The sequence below is a fragment of the Schistocerca cancellata genome, chromosome 5 (genome assembly GCF_023864275.1).
Source record: "Schistocerca cancellata isolate TAMUIC-IGC-003103 chromosome 5, iqSchCanc2.1, whole genome shotgun sequence".
In the NCBI taxonomy this organism is placed as follows: domain Eukaryota; kingdom Metazoa; phylum Arthropoda; class Insecta; order Orthoptera; family Acrididae; genus Schistocerca; species Schistocerca cancellata.
Genome location: NC_064630.1, coordinates 79,391,509 through 79,412,538, shown reverse-complemented (window position 1 = coordinate 79,412,538; position 21,030 = coordinate 79,391,509).

The following is a 21,030-nucleotide window of genomic DNA, read 5'->3' as shown; positions in this document are numbered from 1 at the left end:
GATACCGACATGACCGGGGGTCCACACAAAGACCACAGAGCGGCCGCAACGCGCAAGAGTATGCAGGGACTCATGGATAGCCATCACCAGACGAGAACGAGGAAAACACTGGTCGAGAGCTCGTAAACCGCTCAGGGAATCGCTACAGATAACGAAGGACTCACCTGAGCAGGAGCGGATATACTCTAGGGCACGAAAGATGGCGACTAGCTCAGCAGTGTAAACACTGCAGCCAGCCGCCAAGGACCGTTGTTCAGAATGGTCCCCTAGAGTTAGCGCATACCCGACACGACCAGCAACCATCGAACCGTCGGTGTAAACAATTCCAGAGCCCTGATACGTGGCCAGGATGGAATAAAAGCGGCGGCGGAAGGCCTCTGGAGGGACCGAGTCCTTCGAGCCCTGTGCCAAGTCGAGCCGAAGGCAAGGGCGAGGAACACACCACAGGGGTGTACGCAGAGGCGCCCGGAAAGGAGGTGGAACTGGGAAAAACCCAAGCCCGCAGAGAAGCTCCTTGATGCGTACGGCGATCGGACAACCCGACCGGGGCCGACGGTCTGGCAGATGGACGACCGACTGCGGGAACAGGACACGATAATTTGGATGCCCGGGCAAGCTAAAAACATGGGCAGCATAAGCGGCCAGCAAACGTTGGCGTCGGAACCGCAGTGGAGGTACACCTGCCTCCACTAGGACGCTGTCCACAGGGCTGGTGCGGAAAGCACCAGTGGCAAGGCGTATCCCGCTGTGGAGAATTGGGTCCAGCACCCGCAACGCAGATGGGGATGCTGAGCCATAAGCTAGGCACCCATAATCCAGGCGAGACTGGATTAACGCCTGGTAGAGCCGCAACAGGGTAGATCGGTCGGCGCCCCAGCGGGTGTGGCTCAAACAAAGCAGGGCGTTGAGATGCCGCCAACACGCTTGTTTAAGCTGCCGGATATGAGGCAGCCAAGTCAACCGGGCATCAAAAAGGACACCCAAAAACCTGTGGGTCTCCACCACAGCAAGAAGTTCGTCGGCAAGATAAAGCCGCGGCTCAGGATGGACCGTTCGGCGCCGGCAGAAATGCGTAACGCGGGTCTTGGCAGCCGAAAACTGAAAACCACGCGCTACAGCCCAAGACTGCGCCTTGCGGATTGCGCCCTGTAGCTGACGTTCAGCTGCTGCAATGCTAATAGAACTATAGTAAAGACAGAAGTCGTCAGCATACAGGGAAGCGGAGACAGAATTTCCTACTGCCGCAGCGAGACCGTTTATTGCAATTAAAAACAGGCAGACACTGAGGACAGAGCCCTGGGGTACCCCGTTCTCCTGGACGAGGGAGGAACTATACGAGGCCGCGACTTGCACGCGGAAGGTACGATACGACAGAAAATTTCTGATAAAGATCGGCAGAGGGCCCCGAAGACCCCATCCATGAAGCGTAGAAAGGATGTGATGACGCCATGTCGTATCGTACGCCTTCCGCATGTCGAAAAAGACAGCGACCAGGTGCTGACGGCGGGCAAAGGCTGTACGGATGGCCGACTCAAGGCTCACCAGATTGTCGGTGGCGGAGCGGCCTTTATGGAACCCACCCTGAGACGGAGCCAGAAGGCCCCGAGACTCCAGCACCCAATTTAAGCGCCGGCTCACCATCCGTTCAAGCAACTTGCAAAGAACGTTGGTGAGACTAATGGGACGGTAGCTGTCCACCTCCAGAGGGTTCGTTCCAGGTTTCAAAATGGGGATGACAATACTTTCCCGCCATTGCGACGGAAACTCACCCTCGACCCAGAGACGGTTGTAAAGGTCGAGGAGGCGTCACTTGCAGTCCACTGAAAGGTGTTTCAGCATCTGACAGTGGATGCGATCTGGCCCGGGAGCGGTATCAGGGCAAGCGGCAAGGGCACTCTGAAATTCCCACTCACTGAATGGAGCGTTGTAGGGTTCAGAAGCGTTGGTGCGAAAAGAAAGGCTCCGACGTTCCATCCGCTCTTTAATGGAGCGGAAGGCCTGGGGGTAATTCGCAGAAGCGGAACTCATAGCAAAATGCTCTGCTAAGCGGTTTGCAATGACGTCGGAGTCAGTACAAACTGCTCCATTCAGTGAGAGCGCAGGGACGCTGGCAGGGGTCCGATAGCCGAAGACCCGTCGAATCTTGGCCCAGACCTGCGATGGAGTGACATGGAGTCCAATGGTGGACACATACCGCTCCCAGCACTCCTTCTTGCCTTGGCGGATAAGGAGGCGGGCCCGCGCACGCAGCCGTTTGAAGGCGATAAGGTGGTCCATAGAGGGATGTCGCTTGTGACGCTGGAGCGCCCGCCGGCGATCTTTAATCGCTTCAGCGATCTCAGGCGACCACCAAGGCACAGCCCTCCGCCGAGGGGACCCAGAAGAACGGGGAATGGCAGACTCTGCGGCAGTGACGATGCCGGCGGTGACCGATGTAACCACCGCATCAATGGCATCAGTTGAGAGAGGCTCAATAGCGGCAGTGGAGGAGAACAAGTCCCAGTCAGCCTTATTCATAGCCCATCTGCTAGGGCGCACAGAAGAGTGACGCTGTGGTAGTGACAGAAAAATCGGAAAGTGGTCACTACCACACAGGTCGTCATGCACACTCCAGTGGACAGATGGTAAGAGGCTAGGGCTACAGATTGAAAGGTCAATGGCGGAGTAGGTGCCATGCGCCACACTGAAGTGTGTGGAGGCACCATCATTCAAAATCGAGAGATCGAGCTGCGACAATACATGCTCAACGGTGGCGCCTCGACCTGTTGCCACTGACCCACCCCACAGAGGGTTATGGGCGTTAAAGTCGCCCAGTAATAAGAAAGGTGGCGGCAATTGGGCTATCAGCGCAGCCAGGACATGCTGCGCGACATCACCCTCCGGTGGAAGGTAAAGACTGCAGACGGTAAGAGCCTGCGGCGTCCACACCCTAACAGCGACAGCCTCTAAAGCTGTTTGTAGAGGGACAGACTCGCTGTGAAGAGAGTTAAGGACATAGATGCAGACGCCACCAGACACCCTTTCATAAGCTGCTCGGTTCTTATAATAACCCCGATAGCCACGGAGGGCAGGGGTGCGCATTGCTGGAAACCAAGTTTCCTGCAGAGCAATGCAGAGGAAAGGGTGAAGGCTGATAAGCTGGCGGAGCTCAGCTAGATGGTGGAAGAAACCGCTGCAGTTCCACTGGAGGATGGTTTTGTCCATGGCTGAGAAAGGCGTGCCGGGACTGGGACGGCAGATTACGCCGCTGGGTCACCTGCTGCCTCCGATTGAGCACCCGTGCTAGTGCTATTGCTATTCACGGCGTCTGAGGGACCGGCGAGATCGAGGTCCTCAGCGGACGCCAGAATCTCCACCTCGTCCCCAGACGCAGAGCTAGAAGGTTGCGATGGGGTGGCTACCACCGCGCATTCCTTGGGCTTAGAGCTGCTCTTCTTTGATTTCTCACGCTGCTCCTTGGGTTTAACTGGCTGGGAGGGCTTCACCGATTCAGTCTCCGGGACTGAGGAGGATCGGGAAGCCCTTCGACCTGCAGATTGTGGGCACTTACGCCACTGGCTATCGTCAGCCTTCCCGCCGGTGGAAACCTGGGAAGGGAGGGACCCAAGGGACCTCTTGCGAGCGTGAGAAGCCGAAGAAGTTGGACACTTCTCCGGCTTAGAAGCGGGGACCGACGTCCCCGATGGGGGGGATGGTGTTGCTCCTGAGGTAGGTGGCACAGGAGCAACCCGGTGGGTAGAGCCCCCCACTGGCAAGGGGGCAGGAGGAGTTGTACCACTCGTCGATCCAGCCGGAAGGCGCGAAACTGATGGGGCTAGCACAGGTGTTGTAGCAGCGGCGTAGGAAGTTGTCATTCGCACTGGATGTAATCGGTCGTACTTCCGTTTGGCCTCAGTATAAGTCAGTCTGTCCAGGGTCTTATATTCCATGATTTTGCGCTCTTTCTGGAATATTCTGCAGTCTGGCGAGCAAGGTGAATGGTGCTCCCCGCAGTTGACGCAGATGGGAGGCGGGGCACATGGAGTATCGGGATGAGACGGGCGTCCGCAATCTCGACATGTGAGGCTGGAAGTGCAGCGGGAAGACATATGGCCGAACTTCCAGCACTTGAAGCACCGCATCGGGGGAGGGATATAGGGCTTGACGTCACATCGGTAGACCATCACCTTGACCTTTTCCGGTAACGTATCACCCTCGAAGGCCAAGATGAAGGCACCGGTAGCAACCTGATTGTCCCTCGGACCCCGATGAACGCGCCGGACGAAATGAACACCTCTACGTTCTAAGTTGGCGCGCAGCTCGTCATCAGACTGCAAAAGGAGGTCCCTATGGAAAATAACACCCTGGACCATATTTAAACTCTTATGTGGAGTAATAGTAACGTTAACATCCCCCAACTTGTCACAAGCAAGTAACCTGCGTGACTGGGCGGAGGATGCTGTTTGTATCAGTACGGAGCCAGAGCGCATTTTAGACAAGCCCTCCACCTCCCCAAACTTGTCCTCTAAATGCTCGACGAAGAACTGAGGCTTTGTGGAGAGAAAAGACTCCCCATCAGCTCTCGTGCAAACTAAGAATCGGGGCGAATAACTGTTACCTCCATCCTGGGACTTACGCTCTTCCCACGGCGTGGCCAGGGAGGGGAACGTTTTCGGATCGTACTTCTGAGCATTAAATTGAGCCCGAGAACGCTTAGAGACTGCTGGCGGCTGGCCGCCAGCGAGAGATGATGTACCACGCTTCATTGCGGGTCATCCGCCCTGATGCCACCTACTCCGACCAAGGGCCCTCCCCACGGGCGCCACCCAGCCACAGCAAAGGCCACCTGGCAGGATGGCCGTTGCCGGGAGTCCTGATACCCCAGGAGGATAGGCATCTACTCCTTGGCATACGTGGGGAGTTAACGGCGCAGGCATCAGTAGAGCGATCCCTGTGTTGTCAGGGGGCTACAACCAAGAGGGTACATGGCGGCCCCACCACAACGGACTGGCTACCGTGCTGGATCTTAGGTGCAAAACTGTCCAAGGTCGTCGTCGCAGTTAAAAGAAACACTGCAGAGGGCAGCGTGGTAATCGCACCCAGGGACGTATCCCCGCCCTAAAGATCGAAAACGAGCGGGACACCATTGCAACGACGTGAAAGCCGGCTAAAGGTCTAATTGCACGACGGATACAGTGCACCATGTAAGGCGCCCTTCCCCAAGTGGCTCGCTCTTCGGAATAATTTAGAAAGATGGAGGTCAAACCCGAGAGGGGACCATCACATAAGGCCGAAACAAGTGAGACTCCTTTTAGTCGCCTCTTACGACAGGCAGGAATACCGCGGGCCTATTCTAACCCCCGAACCCACAGGGGGTTATGTGCCTGTGGTTCTGTCAGTGTGATCATGTGATGTATCTGACCCCAGGAATGTGTCAATAAAGTTTCCCCTTCCTGGGACAATGAAGTCACGGTGTTCTTATTTCAATTTCCAGGAGTGTAGACACAGGCAACAGAGCATGCACAATGTCGGCACTAGTACAGTGTATATCCACCTTTCGCAGCAATGCAGGCTGCTATTCTCCCATGGAGACGATCGTAGAGATGCTGGATGTAGTCCTGTGGAACGGCTTGCCATGCCATTTCCACCTGGCGCCTCAGTTGGACCAGCGTTCGTGCTGGACGTGCAGACCGCGTGAGACGACGCTTCATCCAGTCCCAAACATGCTCAATGGGGGACAGATCCGGAGATCTTGCTGGCCAGGGTAGTTGACTTACACCTTCTAGAGCACGTTGGGTGGCACGGGATACATGCGGACGTGCATTGTCCTGTTGGAACAGCAAGTTCCCTTGCCGCTCTAGGAATGGTAGAACGATGGGTTCGATGACGGTTTGGATGTACCGTGCACTATTCAGTGTCCCCTCGACGATCACCAGTGGTGTACGGCCAGTGTAGGAGATCGCTCCCCACACCATGATGCCGGGTGTTGGCCCTGTGTGCCTCGGTCGTATGCAGTCCTGATGGTGGCGCTCACCTGCACGGCGCCAAACACGCATACGACCATCATTGGCACCAAGGCAGAAGCGACTCTCATCGCTGAAGACGACACGTCTCCATTCGTCCCTCCATTCACGCCTGTCGCGACACCACTGGAGGCGGGCTGCACGATGTTGGGGCGTGAGCGGAAGACGGCCTAACGGTGTGCGGGACCGTAGCCCAGCTTCATGGAGACGGTTGCGAATGGTCCTCGCCGATACCCCAGGAGCAACAGTGTCCCTAATTTGCTGGGAAGTGGCGGTGCGGTCCCCTACGGCACTGCGTAGGATCCTACGGTCCTGGCGTGCATCCGTGCGTCGCTGCGGTCCGGTCCCAGGTCGTCGGGCACGTGCACCTTCCGCCGACCACTGGCGACAACATCGATGTACTGTGGAGACCTCACGCCCCACGTGTTGAGCAATTCGGCGGTACGTCCACCCGGCCTCCCGCATGCCCACTATACGCCCTCGCTCAAAGTCCGTCAACTGCACATACGGTTCACGTCCACGCTGTCGCGGCATGCTACCAGTGTTAAGGACTGCGATGGAGCTCCGTATGCCACGGCAAACTGGCTGACACTGACGGCGGCGGTGCACAAATGCTGCGCAGCTAGCGCCATTCGACGGCCAACACCGCGGTTCCTGGTGTGTCCGCTGTGCCGTGCGTGTGATCATTGCTTGTACAGCCCTTTCGCAGTGTCCGGAGCAAGTATGGTGGGTCTGACACACCGGTGTCAATATGTTCTTTTTTCCATTTCCAGGAGTATATATATATATATATATATAATCAGTTCATGATATCCAGTCTTACAAATTTACTGTCTCTGTCCAGACCATCCGCTATCAAAACTCCGCCATCTCACTCCCCACATCCGCCACTGCTGGCGGCTCACCTCCAACTGCGCAACGCTACGCGCTGTTAACAGCCAACTGCCCAACACTACAATAGCCAACAACAATGCAAACCAGCCACAGACTGCACACAGCACAGCCAGTGATTTTCATACAGAGCGCTACGTGGCGTTACAAACATAAAAACCTAAACAGCCTACTTAAATGTTTAATAGATTGTGCACAGAATCTACACTTCTGGAGGTTATCTCGTAGACGAGTAGCCACTGCATTATATAAATTACGTATGGCTCCACAGTACTAACACGTGGCTTCTCTCTTGTTTCGGTGGTCCTTGTATTGTACAGTTCCCATAGTTCCAAACTACGACGCATATGGAAGAACGATGGGCGCTTACTGATATTTCGTGTAGGTTATCCGACCCTTTATAATCATCACTCACCTCCTAGACCGTTCAACACACCGGGTTTAGAGGAGGTTCTACAACGCTTAACAGAATTAAAGGATCACTTTTTCCAAGCTCCAAATGGCATAAGTTCGAAATTTGGCTCAAAGGTACCTACCAACGTCCTTTGGAATGATGCGAAAGCGTGGCGCTCTGCGACTTCACCCCGGGCTCGATGACGCTCAGACTGGAAGGTGTTGACACATCCGAAGAAAGCACTGCAGATCAGAAGTTCATGTGAAGTGTAAAGTATATTAATTATATCACATGTACACCAAATTTCATCACAATTCCGCCCAAAGCTACCGTAGACGTGCCCTCACACTTACATTTTACCGCTTCCTTAGACGCCTCTGCTATTGAGATTAGAATCGCGTCGCCCAACTTTGAAATCGTGTTATTTTGTTATGAGTGGCCGAAGAAAATGTTTCAGGTATACTGCCGTTCAGAAACGACACGAAAAGGTCTCAGGGTGTGGTATAAAGGACGTCAGTGAAATCACCCTTTCCTTACGACGTTGATTTCCACAAATTTCATGATGATGATGATGATGATGATGATGATGTTTGGATTATAGGGCTCTCAATAACGCAGTTATTAGCGCGCATACTAATTCCCAATCTTTACTCTGTCCAGTCTCGCAACTTTCCTGAATGATGAGTACAACACGAACACCCAGTCCTCAACTCGAAATTAAAAGACCCCGATCCGTTCGGAAATTGAGTCTGGTACACTGTGATCCCATATTTCACGGTCCAAAATGACAGTTTGCAGTGTGATGAGCAAAAGGACGACGTTCTTGAGAATCTTTGGCACTGTTAACACCTCCTGAGTGATTCAAACCTTCTTGAGGAATGTCACGGGGCTGCAGCCTCAATGAAGTTCAAAATGGCTCTGGGCACTATGGGACTTAACATCTGAGGTCATCAGTCCCCTAGAGTTTAGAACTACTTAAACCTAACTAACCTAAGGATATCACACACACCCATGCTCGAGGTAGGATTCGAACCTGCGACCATAGGAATCGCGCGGTTCTGGACTGAAGCGCCTAGAACCGCTTGGCCACCGCGGCCGGCCTCACTGAAGTGGTCTAAGTCCAGTGCGACCACACATTTTGCTCTGGTGTACAGGGTAGAGCCACTAGGGACCGTTCAAAGCCATTCGACGAAATTTTAACGTGATCCGAAGCAGCGAACGGTCTTTATTCTTTTTCAGCATTCCCGCTTCAAGCCCGCCTGTTGCGTGATCGTGAAAGGGTGTGACATCGACATGAATGTGTTTAAAATGGTAAACGGTCCCTGTAAGATCACTCAGTTTGACAAAACCCTTGGTGGCACCCACCCAATGTATCAAGCATTTCAAAAATGTGCCTTTATAGAGAAAACCTGCTAAATACGCCTAGGCGCCTGCAGGCAGGCAACTGGCCTCGGAGGTTTGGAAAGTGATTGCCTAACTGCACGAGCCTTGGGCTACTTTACAGCTATATTTCTCAGCTTCTCAGTAACTGTCGGTGAGTGCCACCGATTGTTTTTGTGACTGGTGAGTCTTAGAGGGACCCTTTGCCGTTTTATTCTTGCATGTATTAATGTCACACCTCTCCATGATCACGCAACGCCACAGGAGAGCATGAAACAGGAGCAACGAAAAAATATTAAGGACTATCTGCTGCATTTGGAAGACGTACAAATTTCGTGAATGGTTTTGAACTGTCCCTAGTGGTTCCACCCTGTACAAGAAAGCAAAAACTGTGGTCACGTTGCACTCCAAAGAGGTGCGACCCCACGCAATGGGGATGCAGTCACAGAAGGTCCTTAGTCAAGAGTTGAAACGTCTGAGGGTTTCAGCAGTGTCAAAGGTTGTCAAGGACCTCTTCCTGCTGTTCATCGCACTGACGTCTCGGACTTCGAAATGTGTGGGAATCAACTTCCCAATGAAAGAGGTAGTGTCACTGACGCCCTTCATGCTACCCCCTGAGGGCTTCTCGTATCGATTTTGAGCGTCGGTGAGTCTGAAATGTTTTGCTGGCCCATATACAGTGTGTTTCAAAAATGACCGGTATATTTGAAACGGCAATAAAAACTAAACGAGCAGCGATAGAAATACACCGTTTGTTGCAATATGCTTGGGACAACAGTACATTTTCAGGCAGACAAACTTTCGAAATTACAGTAGTTACAATTGTCAATAACAGATGGCGCTGCGGTCTGGGAAACTCTATAGTACGATATTTTCCACATATCCACCATGCGTAGCAATAATATGGCGTAGTCTCTGAATTAAATTACCCGAAACCTTTGACAACGTGTCTGGCGGAATGGCTTCACATGCAGATGAGATGTACTGCTTCAGCTGTTCAATTGTTTCTGGATTCTGGCGGTACACCTGGTCTTTCAAGTGTCCCCACAGAAAGAAGTCACAGGGGTTCATGTCTGGCGAATAGGGAGGCCAATCCACGCCGCCTCCTGTATGTTTCGGATAGCCCAAAGCAATCACACGATCATCGAAATATTCATTCAGGAAATTAAAGACGTCGGCCGTGCGATGTGGCCGGGCACCATCTTGCATAAACCACGAGGTGTTTGCAGTGTCGTCTAAGACAGTTTGTACCTCCACAAATTCACGAAGAATGTCCAGATAGCGTGATGCAGTAATCGTTTCGGATCTGAAAAATGGGCCAATGATTCCTTTGGAAGAAATGGCGGCCCAGACCAGTACTTTTTGAGGATGCAGGGACGATGGGACTGCAACATGGGGCTTTTCGGTTCCCCATATGCGCCAGTTCTGTTTATTGATGAAGCCGTCCAGGTAAAAATAAGCTTCGTCAGTAAACCAAATGCTGCCCACATGCATATCGCCGTCATCAATCCTGTGCACTATATCGTTAGCGAATGTCTCTCGTGCAGCAATGGTAGTGGCGCTGAGGGGTTGCCGCGTTTGAATTTTGTATGGATAGAGGTATAAACTCTGACGCATGAGACGATACGTGGACGTTGGCGTCATTTGGACCGCAGCTGCAACACGGCGAACGGAAACCCGAGGCCGCTGTTGGATCACCTGCTGCACTAGCTGCGCGTTGCCCTCTGTGGTTGCCGTATGCGGTCGCCCTACCTTTCCAGCACGTTCATCCGTCACGTTCCCAGTCCGTTGAAATTTTTCAAACAGATCCTTTATTGTATCACTTTTCGGTCCTTTGGTTACATTAAACCTCCGTTGAAAACTTCGTCTTGTTGTAACAACACTGTGTTCTAGGCGGTGGAATTCCAACACCAGAAAAATCCTCTGTTCTAAGGAATAAACCATGTTGTCTACAGCACACTTGCACGTTGTGAACAGCACACGCTTACAGCAGAAAGACGACGTACAGAATGGCGCACCCACAGACTGCGTTGTCTTCTATATCTTTCACATCACTTGCAGCGCCATCTGTTGTTGAAAATTGTAACTACTGTAATTTCGAAAGTTTGTCCGCCTGAAAATGTACTGTTGTCCCAAGCATATTGCAACAAACGGTGTATTTCTATCGCTGCTCGTTTAGTTTTTATTGCCGTTTCAAATATACCGGTCATTTTTGAAACACCCTGTATAAGAAAACCGCGCGATTTCAACGCTGGGCGTCGCAGTTCTGACTTCCATCGCAGAGGCGTCTAAAGAAGGGGTGACATGTGGATAAGAGTAGCTGTGAGGACCTTCGCATCTTGCGACATGTCCACGGTGGCGTTGAGCAGAATTGTGGCGAAATTTGCTGCCAATGTGACATAATTAACCCACTTTACACATCACACGAATTTCTGAGCTCTGGTCTGTTTTCGCATGTGTCGACACCTTTCTGTTTGAAGCGACGTCGAGCACGAGGATGACGTGGCACAGCGTCATGCTTTTGTGCGATTACAGAGGAGGGTTGTAGGCACCTGGGGGCCAAATTTCAAGTTCTGCGTCAGAATGGGGGACAATCACGGCGTTTCAAAAAAGTTATCCTTTAATTTTTTGTGCGGTGTAGTAAGACATTGATCGCATACATAAACAAAGCGTCCGACATGAGGTAACGCCCAATAGGTACGCAAAACATCTAACGTTCAGTAATGGAGGTAGAATCTAAACTGGTCAAATCTACTGGGAAAGCTAGAGTGGTCTACGCTTAATTAGTCTACAGTAGCCTACGGTAGTTTTACAACTCCAGTTATATAACATTTTGCTATTTTTCCCATTCTAACAACCCTACCACAACAAAGGTCAAAAATTAATTATGATTGTAGTGTTGCTCACGCTGCTAACTATTGCATTTTCGGTCAACAACAAAGTTATATTATATGGCAGGTATCATTAGAGCACAGTTAATATAGTCATTTCTTGAAATAATGGATAAACTAGGCACTCACCTTTTCGTATTTCCCACGCTGGTCTCGTTGTGAACTCATGGCTCAATCGTCGAAAATCTAGGTAGTGATGATTCCAAGCTCGGATGCAAAGAGGCCTAGGTGTTATTCTGCGATATTCAAAAGTTTTATAGACGAGCTTCACAAACCATTCTTGGAGATTAAACCTTCGCAAGTTATGACAATGGTGATGTAAAAAAGTAAACAGCGCTCCGAATTAAAGTTACACTTCTTTTTTATTACTTTTGTTGCAATATCACTTCACAATATAAAACATACTTGAAAATATCTTCCTCACTGTTAAAGTTCACATTTCATAAACAGACTACAATTTGCGTCTTTTCAACATGACGACCAAGAGTTGACTCTCTAATAACCGCTTACGCGCCCAAAAATCAGAGTTACAAGTACGTCAAAGATTATAGTGACAAAAGAAAGAATACACGTAAGAATAACATCATTGCAATATATACATATCGATGTATCGAAGTGCCTTACATTAATGAAATGTAATCTGAATGTTTTCACAGAAATATGTTAGGCTAACTATTTTACAGAAACACAGTAGAGTATTGCTGGTATCGAGAGGTTGAGGTGAGGTGCCGTAATGGTTACGTAATTCAAGCACCATTACACCATCTAGGACAATTACAGACTACGTCAAATAACTATTAGGCATTTTTGAAGCTTCTTTTGTAGCCCAAAAACGTCGCGTTCTTTCTCTGGCCGTCTGCTCTCTCTCCTCTGTCCAGCTGCTGTCCACCCTCTGCTCATCTGAAGGCCCTTAAAGTTGATGATTAGTGACATTTACTTTATTAGAGATGTCTTCCTCTTTCATTCCAGTTTTGTTGAAGTCCTTCCTTACTTGCTTCAACCGCTTGTCAGAGGCTCAACGTACGTTGTTAAGTACATTAATAATGTGCTTTGATTGTCGTGTTGCGTCCATGCTGAACGTACGTCCGTAGTCGTCGTTTCCTTGTTGACTCCACCGGCCGTCCATTATCCCTGTATAACTCTTCTCTCGCAGAATAAGCTGCTCGTCTATTATTTATTTATTTATTTAAATGTCAAGTTCCGTAGGACCAAAGTGAGGAGCAAATCTCCAAGGTCATGGAACGTGTCAGTACATGAACTTACAACATAAAAAGTAATAACAGATAAGAATAAATGTTCATGAACCTGAAAGAAAATCAGTCCATAAGTTTAAGCAAACGCTATCAGCTATACAATGAGAATCATCTTAATTTTTCAAGGAACTCATCGACAGAATAGAAGGAGTTGACCCATGAGGAAACTTCAGTTTCGATTTGAAAGCGCGTGGATTACTGCTAAGATTTTTGAATTCGAGTGGCAGCTTATTGAAAATGGATGCAGCAGTATACTGCACACCTTTTTGCACAAGAGTTAAGGAAATCCGATCCAAATGGAGGTTTGATTTCTGCCGAGTATTAACCGAGTGAAAGCTGCTTATTCTTGGAAATAAACTAATATTGGTAACAAGAAACGACAATAAGGAATATACATATTGAGAGGCCAATGTCAAAATACCCAGCCTCGTGAAAAGAGGTCGACAAGAGGTTCGTGAACTCACACCACTTATTGCCCGAACTGCCCGTTTCTGAGCCAAAAATATCCTTCTAGAATGGGGAGAGTTACCCTAAAACATAATACCATACGACATAAGTGAATGAAAATAAGCAAAGTAGACTAATTTACGTGTCGAAATATCACTCACTTCCGATACCGTTCGAATAGTGAAAATGGCAGTATTAAGTTTTTGAACAAGATCCTGAACGTGGGCTTTCCACGACAGCTTACTATCTATCTGAACACCTAGGAATTTGAACTGTTCAGTTTCACTAATCGTATGCCCGTTCTGTGAGATTAAAACGTCAGGTTTTGTTGAACTTTGTGTTAGGAACTGTAAAAACTGAGTCTTACTGTGATTTAACGTTAGTTTATTTTCTACAAGCCATGAACTGAGGTCACGTTCTGCTCTACTTGAAACCGAGTCAATGTTGCACGCAACATCCTTTACTACCAAGCTAGTGTCATCAGCAAACAGAAATATTTTAGAGTTACCCATACTACTAGAGGGCATTTCATTTATATAAATAAGGAACAGGAGCGGCCCCAACACTGATCCCTGGGGCACCCTCCACTTGACAGTACCCCACTCAGATCCCACATCACAGCCGTTATCAACATTGTGAATAATGACCTTTTGCTGCCTGTTGCTAAAGTAAGAGGTGAACCAATTGTGAGCTACTCCCCTTATTCCGTAATGGTCAAACTTCTGGAGCAATATTGTGTGATCAACACAGTCAAATGCCTTTGTTAAATCAAAAAATACGCCAAGCGTTCGAAACTTTTTGTTTAGCCCATCCAGTACCTCACAGAGAAAAGAGAATATAGCATTTTCAGTTGTCAAACGACTTCTAAAGCTGAACTGTACATTTTATAGCAAATCATGCAATATAAAATGATCAATTAACCTTACATACATAGCCTTTTCGATAACTTTTGCAAACACTGATGGCATAGAAATAGGTCTAAAATTATCTACATCATCCCTTTCTCCCTTTTTATAAAGCGGCTTTACTACTGAGTACTTTAATCGCTCAGGAAACTGGCCATTCCTAAAGGAAACATTACAAATATGGCTAAATACAGGGCTAACATGTGCAGCACAGTACTTTAATATTCTACTAGACACTCCATCATAACCATGAGAGTCCTTAGTCTTCAGTGATTTGATTATTGTCTCAATCTCCCTCTTGTCTGTATCACAGAGGAGTATTTCAGACGTCAATCTCGGAAAGGCATTTGCTAAGAAATTTATATGATTTCCTGTAGATACTAAATTTTTATTTAATTCACCAGCAATGCTCAGAAAATGGTTGTTAAATACTGTACATATATTTGATTTATCAGTAACAGAAATATTATTACTGCAAACTGACTTTATATCATCAACCTTGTGCTGCTGACCAGACATTTCCTTCACAACTGACCATATGGCTTTAATTTTATCCTGTGAATTAGCTATTCTATTTGCATACCACATACTTTTTGCCTTGCTAATAACATTTTTAAGCACCTTACAATACTGTTTGTAATGGGCTACTGTAGCTTGATTGTGACTACTAACATTTTGATATAATTCCCGCTTTGTTCTACATGATATCCTTATCCCACTAGTCAGCCAACCGGGCTGTCCATTACTGCTAGTACCCCGTTTAGAATGTTCTAATGGAAAGAAACTCTCAAAGAGCATGAGAAATGTGTTATGGAAAGCATTGTATTTATCATCTATATTATCGGCACTATAAACATCTTGCCACTCCTGTTCCTTGACAAGTTTTGAAAAACTCTCTACTGCTGTTGGATTAACTTTTCTACGTAGTTTGTAATTAAATGCGACATTGGTTAGAGTACAAAAACCTTTTAGTGTTAAAATTTGTGCATCATGGTCTGAGAGGCCATTCACCCTATTACTAACAGAATGCCCATCTAGTAATGAAGAATGAATAAAAATATTGTCTATGACTGTGCTACTGTTCCCCTGCACCCTAGTTGGAAAAAACAGAGTTTGCATCAGATCATATGAATTTAGGAGATCTACCAAAATCCTTTTTCTTGCACAATCATGTACAAAGTTAATATTGAAGTCACCACATAGAACTACTTTCTGGTACTTCCTACAAAGTGAATCAAGAACCCTCTCTAGCTTGAGCAAAAATGCTCTGAAGTCAGGGTTAGGGGACCTATAAACAACAGCAATTAGAAGTTTAGTTTCACTAAATTCAACTAATGCTGCACAGTTTTCAAATTTCTGTTCAGTGCAGTGTCGTGATACGTCTATGGTCTCAAATGAAATACTGTTTTTTACATACAGAGCCACTCCCCCACCCCACAAGGAACTCCTTGAGAAACAGCCAGCTAATCTGTAGCCTGGTAAAGGAAGCCTCTGAATTATCAAGTTATTTAAGTTAAGATATACCAATAATTTCAGAGTTAGCATCTATTGGCAGTTCACTAACTTTATCTCTAATACCTCTTATATTTTGATGAAATATGCTAATTCCTTCTCTACTTGGAAACATTACATCCTCTGGAGGTGAGCCCTTAGTTAAAGGCAGTTCCTTTAAGCAGGTATACCTATCAGCTGACTTCAGTCTATAAAAGGTGCAGCTCTAACACCAACTACTATAGGAATTTTTCCATGAGTGATACCACTACCACCACCACCACCACCCACTACACTGTCACCTATAAGCTTAGCCAGCCTCCCCTTCCCATAGCTATTGAGGTGCAGGCCATGCCTAGTGAAACTCCTTCTACTGATAGACCCAACTGGCACCACTGAGATGTGATCCATGCCCTCCGCCATCAGTGCCCTCCCCAGCCCCACATTAATGCGCCTAACAGCCGCATTAAGGTGAGGCCGATCATAACACAAACAGTTGCATGAAATGCACATTAGCACCACCAGTTTGAGTAGCTATCTTAACCAAGTCACCACTGACATCATATTCCCCGTCCCTATCGAGACTGTTCCCTGCTCCACCCACTATCACTACCTGATCCTCTTTCGTAAAATTCTTACGTAACTCCCCTATGCTTTCAGTCACCTGAGCCAAACCTGCACTAGGCTTCACAATGCTGGTGACCTGGTACTCACTCCCGAACACTCCCTGCAACTTCTGGCCCACACCTCTACCGTGGGAACTACCTAGCAGCAGAACCTTCATTCTGCTAGACTTTGCAACTAACCTAGGCCTCCTAATTGCTGAGGACTGCTGCAAGTTACCCACATCTACGGCTACACGAGGCTCCTCTCCACTCAACTCTGACAGTTGGTCGTATCTATTGCATGTATGCAAAGTAAAACTGTCTGAGTACCTCCTCTTCCTAGCTACCTTCTTGCCAACTGCCAGTTCCCATTCCCCACCACCCTTCACCCTCCTCAACCTATCTAGTTCCTATTTTGCGCATTGTAACTGCACCTGAAGGGCACAGATCTTACGCTCCTGCTCCTCTATTAATTTGTTTCTACTACAGATTCTACATTCCGAGGAGAGGATCTCCCTAAAATGACCACTGGCTTCCCCACTGCATCCCCCCAATTAAAATACTTTGAACAAATCCCACACCGTAATCCACTACTCACAAACCTACGACAGAGCCCACACTTTTCACTCGTGGTAAATTTTACAGTTACTGAAAAATAACTATACGTCTACGTTACCAAAGTTCAGTTACACCAGTAGAACTATTTAAGAACTAACAATAATGGTCTCGAAATTCTCTGCCTACTAAGAAAGCAGCTACTTGTATTAATACTACTACAACACAGCCGATACCAATACCAGCAAAACTTCACAAAATTATGAGCTACAACCAAAAAATTAAAACTACCACTGTAACTCTAAGCGAAGTTAAAACACTATATGAAAATTTTACTGAAATATTTCACTAGAAAGAATAACAAACGTCAGTTGAAAAGTAAAACACGAAAATTACTAACGACTTCAACACACTGAAAACACTATAAAACACAGCGAGCGAACGATTACAAAAGTTTATTAAGTCGTTATTTCGCCACAAACGGCACGTAACACCGCTGAAATCTATTAAATTTAATAACTGTATTACAGAGCACAAATGAGTTTGTCAGTACTTAGCTTATAACCGCTACAGCTACAGTGCACGCCGCAAAATGTAAACACACTACTGAGGCGCGAGGCTTAGACGAACGACGAAAGCAGACTCACAAATAACAGACCACTCGAGTCAATAACACAGGAAGAAAGACTGAGATTAATGAAAATCCACTAATAAGTTACTTTTACGGCAAATATTAAAACAAATAAACTTTAAAATAAGTAAATGAAGTCTAAAATTTATAAAATATTAACGAGCTATTTCAACAGCAGTGCAGCACACGTGACGTCACACCAAAGATTATATTCCGAAGGATTTTGCACTCAAACTTCTGGGCTCATCATTTCAGCAATTCCTGTCATTCGAAGACATTCACTTGCGTACAAAGGGTTTGAGCTTGATCACTAGGCTATAGAGCTTGAGTTCGTCTTTTCTGAGATTACCTGCGCCTTGTACACAACATGCGTCCTACGAAAAGCAATGGTCATCTCCTCTCTCCTACTGCCGTTTGCTTTTCTTTCGCTAGTTTTAATCTGCATTATTTCCTTAAAAGCATCTGAAACTGCCCACTTCTTGTGTTTTACCGTACTTTGTTCTTAGCAATAAGTTGGTTATATACTTTGTGTTCTTGGCATAAATTTGACGGTGAGTTTTTTCTACACGTTTCTTCATCGAGTTTATCAGTTCGACAGCTGCCTCTGCGTTTCTTGACAAAACCGCCAGATCATTGGCAAATGCAAGACAGTTGATTCTAACACCGTTCTTTGAACCTCTAATGTGAACTTTGTGCACTAAATGGTTAGTTCCTTATTCTTAGCTGAACTACTCTAACACGCACGTGAAGAGAACTGGGGCGAGCCCATCACCCAGAAGTATCACTTGTAATTAAAAACTCTTTGGAGGGTTGTCCCTTGAACCTTACTTTTGGATGTGTCTGTGTTAGAGTTTACTTGATAATTTCTGCTGTTTTTGGGTCCATGTCAAATTCTATTACTATGTCAAACAGACTTCCCTTTTGAGCGAATCACAGACTTTCTTAAAGTCAACTAAGAGATGTAATTTTCTAGTACTTCTTTTAGCCTGGAGAATTCTCGGCGCATGTCCTCCCACTCTGGAATCCAGTTAGATATTTGCCAATTTGATGATTTAATTGCTCATATCAGCCGGTGTTGCTTTTGAGAGCACCTTGTAAGTCTGAGGTATGACAGTTAGGCATCGCGTTTTGTATAGAGCTTTAATCAGTGCAGTTTTCTATTCATCAGGCATTACTCCTGTTTCCTAGATATTTTCCATCTCCTGACTGGACGCTTTTTCCTCCATTTTTCAACTTTGCTCTGTGGTTGAGTCTTCTGAGGTGGCATTGTATTTCTTCAGTTTCGTGACTGTCCTCCTAAGTTCATCAGGAATAAAGGAAACTGAATCGTTGGTTATTTGCTCTGGGACTATTCTCGGCCATTTTTCACTGGGTCCTTCGCAGCTAAGCAGCTTCTCGAAGCATCTGGCTGAAATTTTACAGTTTCCTTTATTAATCACTGTTAGTTTCCTACCGTCCTTCTTAAAGTTGAAAAATGTTGGCTCATAGCGATTTATACGTTGCATGAAGCTCCTGTGAAAGTTCCTGCTATTGTTGTTATTTTTAATTCTGACTCAATGCTCTCGATATCTTCTGTGTATTTACTGTTAATAACGAGATTTTACAGAAAGGAAATTTTTTGAATAACTAGCCTCCTGCGTACTGCTTCTCAAACCTTTTTTAAAGCTTAGGGAAGTGAAATAGGCTTACCGACGTAATCTGAATGCCATTTTGTAAGGCGATCACATAATATGGCGGAATACATGGGTTCATTTGGAAATATTGTTCCAGAAATTAGGCACAATTGTAATTTTTTACTTGTGGCAGAGGTGCTAAATTTATATACAGTGAACATTAATAAAACCGATAGATCGAAAAGACGGATTCCTGATTGGAAATGCAGGAAAGACGGTCGTATGTCTGGAATAGATGGTGAGCATGCAATGACTACAAATCGTCCCGGAACACAGTACAGAGCTGCATCGCTTCAACGTCACAACAGATCTTCAAAGTGGCACAGATCTTCACACGTCGCATCATCTACTGCCGCACTATTTCGCACTTTCCGGCCTTTCTCCGAATAGCGTCGCAAGGGTCGTGAACACGCTGTTGAAGGGTCTGCACACCAGGAAGTGATTCAGCATGCACAACGTTTTTCAGATGCCACCAGAAGTAAAAATTCAGGGCGTTTAAGTCCGGTGATCTAGCAGGGATACGGAAGTACTAAGGAATGACGAGATACGTTTGAAGTTCTCTAACGCTATAGATACAGCAATAAGGAATAGCGCAGTAGGCAGTACAGTTGAAGAGGAATGGACATCTCTAAAAAGGGCCTTCACAGAAGTTGGGAAGGAAAACATAGGTACAAAGAAGGTAGCTGCGAAGAAACCATGGGTGACAGAAGAAATACTTCAGTTGATTGATGAAAGGAGGAAGTACAAACATGTTCCGGGAAAATCAGGAATACAGAAATACAAGTCGCTGAGGAATTAAATAAATAGGAAGTGCAGGGAAGCTAAGACGAAATGGCTGCAGGAAAAATGTGGAGACATCGAAAAAGATATGATTGTCGGAAGGACAGACTCAGCATACAGGAAAGTCAAAACAACCTGTGGTGACATTAAAAAAAGCAGCGGTGGTAACATTAAGAGTGGAACGGGAATTCCACTGTTAAATGCAGAGGAGAGAGCAGATAGGTGGAAAGAATACATTGAAAGCCTCTATGAGGGTGAAGATTTGTCTGATGTGATAGAAGAAGAAACATGAGTCGATTTAGAAGAGATAGGGGATACAGTATTAGAATCGGAATTTAAAAGAGCTTTGGAGGACTTACGGTCAAATAAGGCAGAAGGGATGGATAACATTCCATCAGAATTTCTAAAATCATTGGGGGGAAGTGGCAACAAAACGACTATTCACGTTGGTGTGTAGAATATATGAGTCTGGCGATATACCATCTGACTTTCGGAAAAGCATCATCCACACAATTCCGAAGACGGAAAGAGCTGACAACTGCGAGAATTATCGCACAATCAGCTTAACAGCTCATGCATCGAAGCTGCTTACAAGAATAATATACAGAAGAATGGAAAAGAAAATTGAGAATGCGCTAGGTGACGATCAGTTTGGCTTTAGGAAAAGTAAAGGGACGAGAGAGGAAATTCTGACGTTACGGCTAATAATGGAAGCAAGGCTAAAGAAAAATCAAGACACTTTCATAGGATTTGTCGACCTGGAAAAAGCGTCCGACAATATGAAATGGTGCAAGCTGTTCGAGATTCTGAAAAAAGTAGGGGTAAGCTATAGGGAGAGACGGGTCATATACAATATGTACTACAACCAAGAGGGAATAATAAGAGTGGACGATCAAGAACGAAGTGCTCGTATTAAGAAGGGTGTAAGACAAGGCTGTAGCCTTTCGCCCCTACTCTTCAATCTGTACATCGAGGAAGCAGTGATGGAAATAAAAGAAAGGTTCAGGAGTGGAATTAAAATACAAGGTGAAAGGATATCAATGATACGATTCGCTGATGACATTGCTATCCTGAGTGAAAGTGAAGAAGAATTAAATGATCTGCTGAACGGAATGAACAGTCTAATGAGTAC